The sequence below is a fragment of the Canis lupus genome, chromosome 20 (genome assembly GCF_048164855.1).
Source record: "Canis lupus baileyi chromosome 20, mCanLup2.hap1, whole genome shotgun sequence".
In the NCBI taxonomy this organism is placed as follows: Eukaryota; Metazoa; Chordata; class Mammalia; order Carnivora; family Canidae; genus Canis; species Canis lupus.
The window spans coordinates 11,636,686-11,654,401 of NC_132857.1; the positions used below are offsets into that span (position 1 = coordinate 11,636,686).

Below are 17,716 nucleotides of genomic sequence, written 5' to 3' on the forward strand. Positions count from 1 at the left end.
ATCCAGCAAAATCAACAGTGAGGAATCCATAAAGAATGATACTTTTCTTTTTATATTTTTTCAATTACAAAGCAGGAATTGGCTATTTTTATTGTTATTATAGTTTTGGCTGTTTTAGTGACTTCTTGGTTTTTGTATTACAATGTTTTTATTTTTATTTTTTTTCTTTTTGTGGTACCCTAAAGACAACTTCTTGTGTATATATTAAAAAGTGATTGTATTGCTTCTTTACTTCTTTTTTAATATATTAATAAATATATTAAAAATGTATACTAATGTATACTAGTATCTTAGTATACTAATGTATACTAATGTATCTTAGTCATTAACAAATGTATCCATGACTAAGTACTCGGTTTTTGTATTCCAAAGAAAAAATCAAATTTTTTCTATGCAATGATTAAACTTGAAAAATCAAAAGTATGCACTAAGGGCACATAATATTCATTCTAAATCTAATTATTAAACTCTTATTTAATTCATTTATTTAGCCATTCTTTTGAGAGAAATATATTGAATAATCAGGTAAAAATTTATCAGCAAAGACCACATTTATTTGATGATTTTGTATGCAAGATAGCATGTCATGGTCCTGAAGAAACATATTTCCTCACTAGAATAACCACTAACTCAAATTATATATTATTTCAGCAATAAAAATTTAAAATACATTTTCTGATAAAAGGGGAATTTTGAATTTGTGAATACTCACTTGTTACCTCATTAAAAACATAAAGAAATGTTTTGTGTTTTAAAAGACAACTTATGTAATGAGATCCGATGAATTTTTGTAAATCATATATATTAAAATCCTCTCTGCTTAATGGGTTGAAAAATTAACTCTCAAAATGTACCTATACATTTAAATATTTTATAACATTATTTCACAGATATAGATAGATAGATAGATAGATGATAGATAGATAGATAGATAGACAATATTTACATGAACAAATAATTGGGAATTTGATACTGTTCCAACCAGTTTCAGTTACTGAAAAAGTTCCCTTATGTAGTAGCTTCATATCCAATTTTCTTCCCACTAGAAATTTATCATTATTTTTCAGAAAAGTTCTACAATTTTCCAAAAGTTCTATCAATTTGAACAAAGTGTATCACAAAGAGTATAAAATGAATATTTCATAAACCGAAATCTTTATTTTGCTTCTCATTAATTGGTAGAGCCTCCTATATATGAAACTATATAAAATAAATTACTATTTAAATAAATTCCAAATAGGTATTACAATACCTTGAATTTAAAAACCTCAAAAGATGGGCAGCCCTGGTGGCTCAGCGGTTTAGCGCCACCTTCAGTCCAGCCCACATCGGGCTCCCTGCATGAAGCCTGCTTCTCCCTCTGCCTGTGTCTATGTCTCTGTCTCTGTCTTTCTCTCTCTCTCTCTCTGTGTGTGTTTCTCATGAATAAATAAATAAAATTTTTAAAAAATAAAAACCTCAAAGAAACAAACAAATAACCTCAAGGAAGTGAACTAAACCCAGGGATCCCTGGGTGGCGCAGCGGTTTAGCGCCTGCCTTTGGCCCAGGGCGCGATCCTGGAGACCCGGGATCGAATCCCACATCGGGCTCCCGGTGCATGGAGCCTGCTTCTCCCTCTGCCTGTGTCTCTGCCTCTCTCTCTGTGACTATCATAAATAAATAAATAATTAAAAAAAAAAAAGTGAACTAAACCCAAATAACATGGTTTATATTTGGTGTGTAAAAACAATATATTTCCATCATCTATATTTAAATATTCACTTTTATGTATTATAATTAAATGCTGCTAGATTCTTGTGTCTCTAAATTGTATAGTATTACTTGAGAGAAAATATATATGTGTTTTCCAGAAGTTATCACACAAACACAATATTAAGTAAAGTTCAAAATTAAGATTAAAAAGTAAAAATCAAGTAACCATTGAAATTGGAGCAAACACTGACATAAATTTATTAATATAAGTGCAAAGTAAACAGACTCGTCAAGTATACTGGTTGCATCATGAATTATTTATCAACACCTAGAGGTGCATAATCAGAACAAGATTTGTAAACTTGCTCTAGATTTTCAAGGCTAAAAAATTATATATCCAAGAGCAATGAGAAATAAGTAAAAGGTTTGATCTATTAAAATATTTTCCAGGGACCCCTGAATGGCTCATTGGTTGAGCGTATGTGTTTGGCTCAGGACATGATGATATCAGTCCCAGAATTGAGTCCCACATCGGGCTCCCTGCGAGGAGCCTGCTTTCCCTCTGCCTGTGTCTCTGTCTCATCTGTGTATCTCTCATGAGTAAATAAATAAAATATTAAAACATTAATTAATTAATTAATTAATTAATTAATTAATTAAAATATTTTGCTCAGTAGGGATCCACTAAAAACATACCAAATATGTGTGCACACTGGACCTCTATAGAAAGTGTTTATAAAAAAATTAAAAATCCTTAAAATCTCCCCAAATTATTGATGTGAATGAAATCTCAGTATAGATAAATTTAAAATGCCCTGTGTTCAAAATTATAATACTAATAATGCAATACGTATTAAATTTACATTTAAAAAAATCAATATATGCTGTCAACAATTTCCACTTTTTGTGATGATTGGCTGGCTCAGTCAGTAGAACATGATTCTTCATCTTGGTCATGAGTTCGAGTCCCACTTTGAACATAGACTTTACTTTAAAAAAAAGAGAGAGACTAGGAATTAGAATTAAATTGTTTTTGATTAGTCAGAGATAAATTTTTTAGCTGTAATTTTGAACAGCTTTCTACTGTAAAAATACAGTTGTATGATTTGGGGGAATATTTTGAAACTGATTTAGAATATTTTTTGATAAAGAGACTATATTTTATTTTGTACAGTGAGATTATAGAGGAAAGATTTTTACATGAATAACTCAGTATTCTTATAATAAGAAAGCATACAAAGTTTTTTAAAAAAATCATATTAGTCTATAATGGCTCCTAACACATTGTGTCATAGAATCAAACAATGCTAATTATGGATGTAAAAAAATCAAAATAATAGCTCACAGACTGTATATAAGAGGTTATTTATGGCCTTGGAGTAAAGAAAAATCAGTTATGAAAAAGTTCAACAAAAGCATGTGTAAGCAACTTGAAAGGACACATAACCAATTCTAGACTTAGGAATAGGATACTGTTTTAAACTTCAAGGTTGTTTTTTTCTTTTTTCTCAAATATTGCCATTTTGTCATGAACCTCTGAAAATGATTTTGAAGACCTCCAATACAAATCAATATAACTTATCATGGTCGCAACATAAGAATTAAATGTCACCTTACAGGATCCTTTACAACTGAGCTTAGATGAAATTTTAATTACTGTACTGAAGACACTTAGAAAGTTAACAAGCAAGACCAACTCAGATAAATATTTTGTTTCTACCACCAACATGCCTTGGGAATGGCCTTGAATATATGCTTAAAGAGGTAATTATACTTTGATTTGCTCCAAGTTACTGAATTGAAACGAGTTCATGTGAATTTTGGTCCCTTCCTAGTCGGGATTTAAAATATCTTCTGGTTAAATCAATCTTGTAGAGACTTATAAAATGACATCAACATTAATATAGAGAATTTTTCTTTGAGTCAATAAATAGAATGCAGATAACAATTCTTTGTGATTATCAGATTTGAAACTGAGAAGAAAACACCAACTTTATCTGAGTTTATTGTGGCAATGTCACAAATAATGGACATAGTTTTAACCTTCCTAAAGATTTTGAAAATGCTCTTTGATTATATTGTAAAATATACTTAAAACATTAAATTATTTTCTACTAAAAAAAAAAAAGGAAATACTCAACCAAAAAGTCACAAGTGTTTAGCAATATCTAGATACTGTTGGAAGAGGATCATGCAGCAGGTGTGTTTTCCCACAGATGTGACCGACATGTCGAGAATGAATATTAAAGAATGGCAAAAGCTACAATCTAGAAAAATGAAAAAGTTTCAGTATAATATGGACTGATAATATTAGGATTGGGTTGAACTGAACTAAGCAAAGCATATTTGTTTCACTGCATGTGTAAGGCAACTACATGTGTATGAAAGAAATAACATGAAAATGACTAAAGCAAAGGATTGAATTTAGAAACACTTTCTGAGATTCCTCCTATAAAAATTTGTTTAAAAATAATCCCTATCATTTGAGTAAGATAATGATAGCATACACATTTTTTCCTGAACAAGGTGGGAAAAGAAATAGTGAAAACACTAAGGAAGAGACACAAAATAACGGAGTTCATCGACTGTTTCATCTTCAAGAGATTAAAAGTGTGTACTAGTGCAGGTCTTGAAAAAGTGTTGATGAATGATATAGATGGTAGAGATGATAGAAGGGTGAGATATTTTAAATTATTTTTGAAAAATCAAAATATGTTTTAAATAACAAGAAACAATACCTTTCTAAAAGAAGAAAGAAGAAAAAGTTGTTATAGGTGAGGTGGTCAAGAAACTGAAGGGTAAGATTTGGGGGAATTCTCAATTTGTTGTCAAGATCATGGTGAATAACAGGGGCTTTGAAAGCCAAAAGCAAAAATTGTCATAATGGAAAGAGATCAAATGGTTGGAAAGAGCAATCAGAAGTAGAAGGCTTGGTAGAGATGGATAAATGTCATAAGCAAAAAACAGGCACAATTTATTTGCAATGTGTATTTGTTTGTTTGCAGAAAGAACACTAATAGCCTGGCCAGTAAAAATGAATGCCAAATGGATGTATAACCAACCTCTTCATTAGGTGTGTGAGGCTAGGATGGCAAAAGATAGCACCTCGCTGAAAGAACTATTGAAGTTATATTTTCCAGGCACACTGGATCTCAGTTTTCATTGAAAATATGAAAGATTTAAAAAAATTAAAAAAAGAAAATATGAAAGATTTGGTTAATTAGTACATGCATCCATGAATACTCACTCTGATGTGGGATGGAAGGTAGGAGATTGGTGCTAGTGCAGTTGCACAGACATGTGCTGATTAAAATATAGTAATAAATTACATGAAAGTGAGAGATGAACCAGAATATGAGACAAAGAGTCTCATTCATGACAGTTTCTTTGGGAAAAGAGAAAATTGTGACTTTTAAAATACTTCATCCAATATTTTTAATGGCTTCAGGAATTTTTCCAATGACTCAAGGAATTGCCACATTCTGGAACATCATTCAAGATAAAATGCTTAAGAGGACTTTACTTAATGAAAATTTTCATAATACTAGGACACACAAAATACTGTCTAGTATTACATCTACCCAAATTCATGTACTTGGAAATTAGGATTACAGGTATTTTTCTTATCTTTTTGTTACATTTGTAATTTTTCTTAGTTATTAATAAATTAAGCTTTATTAAATGAAAAGGATTAATAGGAACCAGTCTGTTAAGTAAAGACAATGAAAGTATATTGTGTTTAACATTCTATTTGTTTCACAGTATTTATAGATTTTGTCTACTGCATGGAAAATTGTAGGAATTCTGCATATGTTCAGCCTAATGTAATCATTTCTTGTGTTCTGTGGAGCCAATCCTGATTCAACAAAATTAGCTCTAATTTTGTGTCTTTTATTTGTTTCCTCTTCTAGGTTAAATATGGTTTGGAAAAAATATGTTAGAAAATTTGAAAATTGTGAAAATCACTGGCTTATTGGAAAGAGTGTTCTATTCAAAGATGAAGTCTTGTCTCTAGCTTACATTAAACATTTGTTTAATTCCAATCAGTGTCCTGGATTTCCCATCTCTAAAATATGTCCATGAAACATTTCCCTTCTCTTGTAGGAATAAAGATTATTTTTTAAGTTTGGAAATTATTAGAAATCTCTGTTTTTTTGTGTGTTTATTTGTTCCTGGCTTCGAATTATTTTTCCGTCAACATCTTATCTTTACTCTCATTTAAACTGAGTAATGTTATTAATGGATTGATGTATTTACCTGGAGTTATTATGTTTCTGAATGCTATCTTCATATGCTTATGAAGTGGGCGGCGTATAAGTAAGAAACAATAGTAAAACAATCAGCTACTAAGAAATCTCTTCTTAATAATTATGCTAATTGTTTATACTTATTTATTTTTAAGTCAGTAATACCACTTCTATAAGCATGTATTACTTTCTTCATTTTCAAATATCTTGGACATTATAATGCAGCTTTAATTTTTTTTTTCTTCCAGAATTTCACAAGTCACTGATAATAGTAAACTGAGATAAGGTGGTTTTGTGTGGTGTTTTGTTGGTTTCCAGATCTAGTATGTTGTTCAGGCCAGCATCAAAGCGCTGACAAGTTTAGAACTACTTTGATATTTTTAAAAATCAGAGAAAAATATTCCTTCCACATAGCTGTGAGAGAACTAAGAACTTTTACTATACATGAATTTATTAAATATCTCCTTTGAAATGTATTATTGTCAATGTTTCAATGTGCCATAGCAAAGTAATCAGTGTTTTTCTATGCAAACATAATTTAAGTGAACTACTATATTTCCAAAATTAAGAATATTGAATTACTTTAAGAATGGTTGTATTATCTTTTATTTTTTAATTTTTATTACCTGTATAAAGTAAAATGCTCTTAAAAATCCTCCTTTTGGGGATCCCTGGGTGGCTCAGCGGTTTAGCGCCTGCCTTTGGCCTAGGGCGCGATCCTGGAGTCCCGGGATCGAGTCCCGCGTCGGGCTCCCGTCATGGAGCCTGCTTCTCCCTCCTCCTGTGTCTCTGCCTCTCTCTCTCTCTCTCTCTCTCTCTCTCTCTCTCTCTATGTCTATCATAAATAAATAAATCTTTAAAAAACAAAAAATAAATAAATACATACATACATACATAAAATTAAAAAAAATTAAAAAATCCTCCTTTTGAGTTTTCAAACATTAGTTTTCCTTGTCTTCAGTAGGTTAAAATATATTAAAATGTCTGCTTATTTTTTTAAGATTATTTATTTGTTCATGAGAGACAGAGACAGAGAGAGGCACAGACACAGGCAGAGGGAGAAGCAGGCTCCATGTAGGGAGCCCAACGTGGGACTCGATCTCAGGTCTCCAGGATCAGGCCCTGGGCTGAAGGCAGCACTAAACCACTGAGCCACCCGGGCTGCCCAAAATGTCTGCTTATAAGAAAATACTGGACTATCTCTATATTTTTGGGGGACCCAGTGCAAAATGAAAATGAATATTTTGCCTTGTTCAAAAACAATTACGAATTTCAAAATAATGACAGCCAAGTATTAAACCAAATGTAAAGTCATTATATACACATGGAGTCCTGTGTGACTACACAGGTAATGCAGACATTGAGTCTGCAGTAAGCCCGCATCCAAATAGATAAATCTATAGATTCTTACAACTAAAAAAAAGAGAAAATGTACTTCATATGTATACTTAGTAATTTGACTGATTGTGAGTGAAATTGACAATGAGATTGAAATTTATGTTCCGGATCTCTATTTACATCTGAATAAAAAGTTCTATACGAATTATTTTTCAAAATAAAAAAGATTTTTCTAAGAAGAGAATTCCTGAAATAAAACCATTAAAATAATTTATAATTTAATGCCATATTTAAGTCCATGATATTTGATCATAGAAATATATATTCCGTTATTGATTTAGGTGGAAATACCAAAATAAATATGTACTCAAAATTACTCAACTTGGGACACCTGGATGGCTCAGCCATTGAGCATCTGCCTTTGGCTCAAGGCATGATCCCAGAGTCCTGGGATCAAGTCCCACATTGTGCTCTCTGCATGGAGCCTACTTCTCTCTCTGCCTGTGTCTCTGCCTCTCTCTCTGTGTCTCTCATGAATAAATATGTAAAATCTTTTAAAAAATTAATCAACTTATTTTGTCATATATATATGTATATATGACACACACACACACATATATATATACATATGTATATATATATATACATATATATATATATATATGACTTATATTTGTTCCGTGGTATATATGTCACTGAACAAATAAGATTTGAGAGCAGAAATAGGGGCACCGGGGTGGCTCAATCAGTTAAGCATCTGCCTTCATCTCAGGTCATGATCCCAGGGTCCTGGGATCAAGCCCTTCATGGGGCTCTCTGCTCAGTGGGAGTCTGCTTCTCCCTCTCCCAATTCCTGTAACTCCTCTTGCTTGTGCTGTCTCTCTGTGTGAAATAAACAAATAAAATCTTTAATAAAATCTTTAAAAAAATTGAAAGCAAAAATAAGTGAACATTTGGAACATGTAAAAAATATTTTCTTGTTGTGTTTTGGAAGCTATTAGCAGGGCAGGAACTCACCACTAATTCACCTCCTGCTTGAACAACCCTGTAATGTAATTTGCAAGCCAGTTGTAATTTCACCCAAAACATATTATGAAATGGAATGTATTTACTCTCACAGGGTTTGCCCTACAGAATAATTTGTAAGAGAGAAAAGCATTGTTCTTCTTGAGCTTAATGGCTGCTCCTTTTGAAGTCGCATACATATTTACCTGACCAATCCTTCTTACTCTCTATTTCAAGTTATCTGGTGAAATTAATTTGGAATATAATTGATGGGAGGTCTGATCTGAATAAATGTGTATGTTACAAATGCAAATGCATTAATGTATTTTACAGCTATGCAGTTTCAAGAACTGACTTATTTCTATCTGCTTTTTATTCACTTTTTAAAATTAGGCTACTGATGCATATTAGAATTTAATTACACCAATTAGTACTGCCACATCAGACATATGATGTGCCTTCAATTAAGAAGTACCTAATGGGTATTAGTACAATTTAGCTTCATAATTAAAGTTCTAAGAACAGCACAAATTAAACATTATGATTACAAAACATTAAAAATCTACTGGTGAAATTAAAGCTGAATATTTTAGCTTCTCCATTTAAACTGATTTTTAAAAAGAGAATCAGGATTACATAAAAAAAGCAATGTTAATATTATTGAAGCATTCTTAACTAAAGCGAGAAAACTATGCATGCATATGTATATATATATCATAGATAATGATTAAATATTTAAGAAAGTATCAAACATAATATTCCTGTCATCTAATAGGTGTTAAAAGTTATTATTTCAGGTTTTGTTTTTTCTTTGTTTTTGCTTTTCTTTCTTTCTTTTCTTTTTTTTTTTTTTTTCCATAAGATATTTATCTGCAATAGCCACTTAGAACTCCTGCTCCAGGGAGCATAGATGGCAGACACAGGAAGCCTCAGTGGTGGAATCTCTGATTATGGCACTGTACTGGGGCCATATTTCCTCAGGATGCTCCTGGCCAAGGACTGAGCATGTTGGGGTACTTGTGGGGGACCTGTTGTTAGGAATAGTGGCACTCTTATTAGACTTTGAATTGAGACTCCTCATTGGTCTGACCAAAACTTACTGCCACTGTGCTGAAGGCTGAGAATATTTTGTTTCAATTCTTTCTTTTTTCCTTCCACACTGATCATTGCTATCTAAGGATTCCTTGTATTTATACCTGCTTCCTCTCCTAAATGCTTAGCAGGAACTTCCCCCATGAAATTTTTACATAACTAAAAAAACTGCTTTGTGTTAGCTTCTTGGAAAACCTAATAAATATCTTATGTAGAATACATATATATATTAAATATTATATATTATATGTATTTATATGTGTTATATATTATTAAATATATATATTTATAACTTTTGCCATTATTGGGATACTGATTTTTAAAGATTATCTGAACAGAGATACTTAAAAATAACAAAACTCTAAGAATATCTTTCTATCTGGATTACTTTGAATTTTCTTCAAAAGAAATAGAATATTAGATGGAGGTAGCCAAGAAGGTGGATGAATAGGGAATCTCATTTCATCTGATCCCTTAAATTCAGCTAGATAACTATCAAATCATTCTGAACACTCAAGAATTCAACCTGAGATGTAAGAAAAAGTATCTGGAGCTCTACAAGTAGAAAAGTGACCACTTTTTGCAAGGTAAGACATGTGGAGAAATTATTCTGAAGGGATATATCTGAAGATAAATGGTGGAGGGAAGGAGCCTTAATAAGCTGACTACTGGAATGTGATATAATACTGGAGTGCAAAATCAGAATCCTTAGAAATTGGTTCCAGTGAGAGATATCCCTGCCGAAAAGGTGCTCAGGTGGTGATATAGGGTGGAATTCTAGGTGACACAATATGATTTCAAGATCACTGGAATCACAGAAAGAATGGGAGTGCCTCAGCCAGTAGAGTTCACAAACACTGGAGCAGGGAAACTGGTTAGGGTCAGCGAGCGGGAAGCTGGCTCTCATCTCAGTTAGCCACCACCAGATTGGATGACTGCTCTCCACATGGGGACTGTGCAAAGAACAGGAGCTGGGGGACCCTCCACCTTCCTCTGAGAGGGATAGAGCAGGTGCCTGCACAGCTGTGGGAGAGCTCGCAGTGTGGTACTGCCCTGCAGAAGAGAGGAAAGCAGTGACTCTTGGCCTTTCCCTGGGAGGATCAGTGTGGACATGCACCATAGGAGTCTGTAGAGTTTGGCACACAGAAGTGAAGACTTTATTCCTGAGGCTTTATTGAAGAGAGGGGACTGTGACCTTTTCACACTGGGGCTGGATATTGAATGTGGACATTTTTATTTTGATCCTAGAAAGAGGTACAGAAAACCTTCAGGGAACAAAAGACACACAGAATAACCAATAACAGCTTGAGCCCAGCATCCTTGCAAATGGCAGTGAACTCTGCCCAGGCAAAGATACCTAGGAATCAGTGCAGCAGGGCCCTCTCCCAGAATATCAACTGGAAGAACAACTGGACAGCAAATTTATGGACCACTCAGGAGAGTAAAACTCCAGCGCTAGGGGAAAATAGTGTATAGAATTTTAGATTCTTTCTCACGAGTCATTTATCTTCCACTTTAAAATTTTCCATTTCTTTTTTTTTTTTCTCTTTTCAACTAGTTTCTTATTTTGTCAACTCTTTGTTTTTCAGTCTTTTTTAGCATTTACATTTTATAGATATATTCTTCAATTTTTACTTCCTTTCACTCTATTCCATTTTGTTTTATTTTTTAATCTCTTTTTTAAAAGATTTTATTTATTTATTCATGAGAGACACACACAGAGAGAGAAGCAGGGACATAGGCAGAGAGAGAAACAGGCTCCAGGCAGGGAATCCAATGCAGGACTCCAGGATCATGCCTGGGTGGAAGACAGGCGTTAAACCACTGAGCTACCCAGGTATCCCCAAATATATATATACATAATTGCTTTCTTTACAATTTAGGATTTAATATCTTCTAACACAGACCAAAATATACCCAAGAACAAGTGGATCACCCTGTTTTTCTACCCTGTGAGGTCATATTCTCTCTTCCCACCCTCCTCTTTTTTTTTTTTTTTTTTCTTTCCCTAATTTGTTTCTTTCTTCACTTTCCATTTTCTTTTCTGGTTTATGACCTCTTTGCATTTGTCTAGGGTGTATTTTGCTTGGATCTTGGTTCGTATCTTTGATAGTTCTCACTCATTCATCCATTCTTCTCTGGACACAATGTCTAGAAGGAGAAATTCACAACGAAAGAAGGAACGAGAGGAAATGCTATCTGCCACAGATCAAATCAATATAGGCATAAGTAAAATGTCAGAGATGTAATTCAGGATAACAATTATAAAGTTACTAATTAGGTTGAGAAAAGCATACAAGACTCTTAGTGAAGAAATGAGATCAGGCCAAAATTAAAAGTGCTCTAACAGATATGGATTCGAACTTAGATGCTCTAATAGCTAGGGTAAATCAGGCAGAAGAGAAGGTAAGTGAGATAGAAGACAAGCTTGTGGAAAGGAAGGAAGCTGAGGAAAAGAGAGAAAAATAACTAATGGAACATGAAGGGAGACTTCAGGAATAACAATGTAATAAAATGGAAAAAAATAAATTACTGGAGTCCCTGAGGGAGAAGAAAGAGAGAGAGGGCTAGAAGGTATATTTGAGCAAATCATAGTTGAGAACTACCCTAATCTGTAAGGAAATAGGCATTAACGTCCAAAAGATAGAGAGGACCCCTCCCAAAATCAATAATAATAGGTTAGCATTCTGACATATAATAGGGAAGCTTGTGAATTTAAAAAATAAAGAGAAAATCCTGAAAGCAACTTGAGACAAGAGGTCCCTAACCTATGGGGGTAGGAACATTAGGATGGCATCAAACCTATCCACAGAGACCTGGCAGTCCAGAAAGGGCTTGCATGATATTTTCAAAGTAGTAACAGAAAAACATGCAGCCAAGAATACTTTACTCAACAAGGCTATCATTCCGAATGGAAGGAGAGATAAAGGGCTTCCAGGACAGACAAAAAATGAAAGAGTACGTGACCACAAAGTCAGCCCTCCAAGAAATATTAAGGGGGATCCTATAAGCAAAAAGAGAGCCCATGAGTAATATAAACCAGAAAGAAACAGAGACATTCTACAAAAATAAGTAATACAATAACACTAAATTCATATGTTTCAATAGTTACTCTGAAATAAATGAGATAAACACTCCAGTTATAAGATACAGGTATCACATTGGATAAACAAACAAACAAACAAACAAATCTCATCCAGATGCTATCTACAACAGACTCCTTTTAGATCTAAAGACATCTCCAGACTGAAAGTGAGGGCGTGGAGAATCATTTATCATGTTAACAGACCTCAAAAGAAAGCTAAGGTAGTAACTCTCATTTCAAACCAATTAGATTTTAAACCAAAGGCTCTGATAAGAGAAGAAGGACACTATATCATACTTTAAGGGTCTACCAACAAGAAGATCTAACAATTATAAATATTTGTGCTCCTAATTTGGGAACATCTAACTACACCAAACAATTAATAACCAAATTAAGAAACACATTGAGAATAATAAATAATAATAGGGGACTTCACTACCCCACTCACGGCAATGGACAGATCATCTAAGCACAAGATCAACAAGGAAATAAGGGCTTTGAATGACACACTAGATCAGATGGACTTTACAGGTGTATAGAGAGCATTCCATCCGAAAGCAACAGAATACATATTCATCTCGAGTTCACATGAAACTTTCTCCAGAATAGACCACATACTGGGTCACAAATCAGGTCTCAACACATACCAAAAGATTAGGATTATTCTTTGCATATTTTCAGACCAAATGCTTTGAAACTTGAACTCAATTGCAAGAGAAAATTTTGAAGGAACTCAAACACTTGGAGATTAAAGAGCATACTACTACAGAATGAATTGATCAACCAAGAAATTAAAGAAGATTTTTTTTAATTCAATTCATGGGAATTACTTAAAATGAAAATACAACTGTTCAAAATCTTTGGGGTACAGCAAAGAAAATCCTAAGAGGGAAGTGCATTGCAATATAAGACTCTTTCTAAAAAAATAGAAAAAAATGTTAAATACACAAGCTAACCTCACCTAAAGAAGCTGGAGAAAGAACAGCAAATAAACCTTAAACTAAGCAAAAGACAAATAATAAAGATTAAAGCAGAACTCAATGAACTAGAAACCAGAACAATAGAATAGATCAATGAAACTAGGAGCTGGTTCTTTGAAAGAATTAATAAGATAGATAAATCCCTAGCCAGACTTATCAAAAGAAAAGAGAAAGGACCCACATTAATAAAATCATGAATTAAAGAGATCACAACCAACACCAAGGATATACAAATTATTTTGAAATTATATTATGAGCAATTATATACCAACAAATTAGGCAATCTGGAAAAAGTAGATGCATTCCTAAAAACTTATAAACTATTAAAACTGAAACAAGAAGAAATAAAAAATCAGAACACCCATAATCACCAAGAAAATTTAAACAATAATCCCCCCCCCCCCCCGCCAAAACAAAAAGTCCAGGGCCAAAAAGCTTCTCAGGGGAATTTTTCCAAATATTAAGGAAAATAAATACCTATTCTACTTGAGCTGTTTCAAAATAATAGCAATGGAAGGAAAACTTCCAAACTCATTCTATAAGGCATTATCTTGATCTCCAAACCAAAGAATCTCAAAAGGAAAATCAAAGACTGATATCCCTGAGGAACATGGATGCCAAAATACTCACCAAGATATTAGCCAATAGAATCCAATAGCACATTAAAAGGATTATTCACCAGGACCAAGTGGTATTTATTCTTGGGATCCAAGAGTGGTTCAACTTTCACAAATCAATCAGCATGATATATCACATTAATAAAATAAAGAACAAGACCCATATGATCCTCTCAATTGATGCAGAAAAAGCATTTGACAAAATACAGCATCCTTTCTTGACTAAACTGCTTCACAGTGCAGGGATAGAGGAAACATACCTCAACATCATAAAAGACATCAATGAAAGTCCACAACAAATATCATCCAATGGGAAAAAACTCTTAGTTTTTTAGTGAACATGTCCACTCTCACCACTCACCACTGTTATTTTTTTTTAAGATTTTATTTATTTATTCATGAGAGACACAGAGAGAGAGAGAGACAGAGAGACAGAGACAGAGAGAGAGACAGAGACATACGCAGAGGGAGAAGCAGGCTCTACACAGGGAGCCTGATGTGGGACTCAATCCCAGGACTCCAGGATCACACACTGGGCTGAAAGCAGGCACTAAACTGCTGAGCCATCCAGGCATCCCTCACCACTGTTATTCAACATAGTACCGGAAGTCCTAGTCTCAGCAATCACAAAGCAAAAAGAAATAAAAGGCATCCAAATCAGCAAAGAAGTTAAACTCTCATCTTTGCAGATGACATGACACTTTATATGGAAAACCCAAAGATTCCATCCTAAAATTGCTAGAACTCACATAACTCAGCAACATGGCAGGATATAAAATCAATGCACAGAAATCAGATGCATTTCTATACACTAACAATGAGGCAGAAGAAAGACACATCAAGGAAATGATCCCGTTTACAATTGCACCAAAAAACCATATCTTGGAATAAACCTAACCAAAAAAGTAAAGTATCTGTACTCTAAAAAGTAAAGAATGCTTATGAAGAAATTGAGGAAGACACATTGAGATGGAAAAACATTCCATGCTCAAGGACTGGAAGAATAAATATTGTGAAAATGTGTATGCTACCCAGAGCAATTTACACATTCAATGCAATCCCTATCAAAATACCATTAACATTTTTCACAGAGCTGGAACAGATAATCCTAAGATTTGTATGGAAATAGTACAGACCTCAAATAGTGAAAGAAATGTTGAAAAAGAAAATCAAAGCTGATGGCCTCACAATGCCAGACTTCAAGGTATATTACTAAGCCATAATCATCAAGACAATGTGGTACTGGTACAAAAACAGACACATTGATCAATGGAGCAGAATAGAGAACCCAAAAACAGGCCCTCAACTTTGTGGTCAACTAATCTTCAACAAAGGATGAAGGTATATCCAATGGAAAAAGACAATCTCTTCAATAAATGGTTCTGGGAAAATTGGTCAGCCACATCTAGAAGAATGGAACTAGATCTTTTTCTCACACCATACACAAAGATAAACTCAAAATGGATGAAAGGCCTAAATGTGCGACAGTAATCCATCAAAATCCTAGAGAAGAACACAGACAGCAACCTCAGCTGCAGCCACTTTTTGCTAGACACATCTCCAAAAGCAAGGGAAATAAAAGCAAAAAATTACCTATTGGGACTTCATCAAGACACAAAGCTTCTGCACAGCAAAAGAAACAGTCAATAAAACTAAAAGGCAACCTACGAAGGGAGAAGATATTTGCAAATGATAAACATCAGATAAAGGACTAGTATCCAAGATCTATAAAGTACTTATCGAACTTAGAACCAAAAAAACCCCCAAATAATCCAGTCAAGAAATGGGCAGAAGATATCTACAGTCATTTTGACAAAGAAGACATACAAATGGCCAGCAGATACATGAAAAAATGCTTCCTATCACTTGGCATCAGGAAATAAAAATCAAAATCACAGTGAGATATCACTTTACATTAGTGAGAATGGCTAAAATGAACAATACAGGAAACAACAAATGTTGGTGAGGACATGGAGGAAAGGGAACCCTCTTGCACTGTTGGTGGGAATGCAAGCTGGTGCACCCACTCTGGAAAATGTCATGGAGGTTCCTCAAGAAGTTAAAAATAGAGCTACCCATGACCCAGCAATTGCACTACTAGGTATTTGTCCCAAAGTTACACATGTAATTATCTGAAGGAGTACCTGCACCCCAATGTTCATAGCAGCAATGCCTGCAATAACCAAACTGTGGAAAGACCCAAGATGTCCATCAACAAATGAGTAGATAAAGGAAATGTAATATACAAATGTGATATTGTATATATATACACAAGTATTATATATATATATATATATATATATATATATATATATATACAATAGAATATTACTCAGTCATCAGATAGGATAAATACTTACCATTTACATCAATGTGGATGGAACTGGAGGGTATTAAGCTGAGCAAAATAAATCAAACAGAGAGAGACAATTATGAGAGACAATTCACTCATATGTGGAGTACAAGAAACAGCACAGAGGATCATAGGAGAAGGAAGGAAAAACTGAAGGGGAAGTCATCAGAAAGGGAGAGAAACCATGAAAGACTCATCACTATAGGAAACAGAGGGTTGCTGGAGGGGAGGTGGGTAGAGTATGGGGTAGTTGGGTGATAGGCTATTAAGGAGGGCAGGTGATGTGATGAGCATTGTGTGTTATACACAACTAATAAATTATTGAACACTACATATGAAACTAATGGTATATTATATGTTAATTAATTGAATATAAATTATAAAAAAGCAGAATGATATGGAATATTATGAAAAATTCCAAAATGTCTACATATCAATAACTATTCAGAGAAACCCTAATACTATAATAAAAATAAGGATTAAGGCATTTGTATTTCTCCACTTGCCAAGAACTACATTTAAGATAAAAGTATATTTTTCCCAAACTTAAATATCAAAGATCAATTAAGACATTCAAAACTCACCCTTCTGATTGCTTTCACTGACTTATGTAGAAAAAATAATACCAAAAATTCTATCAACTGATATATGTATATATATGATTTTATTTATTTATTCATGAGAGACACAGGGAGAGAGAGAGGCAGAAACACAGGCAGAGACAGAAGCAGGCTCCATGCAGGGAGCCTGATGTGGGACTTGATCCCAGGACTCTAGGATCATGCCCTGGGCCAAAGGCAGGTGCTAAACTGCTGAGCCACCCAGGGATCATACTCTTGATCTAATTTTGACAAAGCTCTTGGTTTACTGCACAGTGGTCAACATAGAATTATTATTTTCATTTCTGGATTAGTTGTGTTTCCTGGATGACATAAATATGAAATTTTCAAGTTATGTGAAATTTCATCAAGATGTGTTAAGGTGAGCATAGTAGCTAGTAGCTAGCATTCAATGAAAGGTTTCACTTGATTGCTTGTAAATTTATTTAGTGTAGGAGAATTTTTTTTTTTAACTTAACATTTCCACCCCTATTCCACCTCATGTCTTTCTGCTTCTGGAGCTTTGTTAAAAGAATGTTGAACCTTCCAGATTCACCCTACAATTAGTCAAAAATGCCATAATTAAGTTAGCATGGAATGACTAATTGGGGTTCTTTCAAAAGTGAAAAGAATTACATGTAAACAAGTGTGGAAGTGGACAGACTTTTTGAATGAATATTGCATAGGTGAGATGGGAGAAAATGGTG

General features: G+C 33.8%; 1 long non-coding RNA gene across 4 annotated transcripts in view; it reads right to left on the bottom strand.

Moving 5' to 3' along the window:
* Positions 1-1,927: 1,927 nt before the first annotated feature.
* Positions 1,928-17,716, bottom strand: part of LOC140611666 (uncharacterized) — a 212,324-nt gene continuing 196,535 nt past the window's right edge. For 3 of the 4 annotated variants that reach the window (XR_012012776.1, XR_012012775.1, XR_012012777.1), the window contains 2 exons: positions 16,418-16,455; positions 1,928-2,682 (listed from right to left, as the gene is read on the bottom strand). This is a non-coding gene — a long non-coding RNA (uncharacterized lncRNA). The remainder of the gene's footprint in view (positions 2,683-16,417; positions 16,456-17,716) is intronic. The other variant, XR_012012778.1, reaches the window with a different exon arrangement.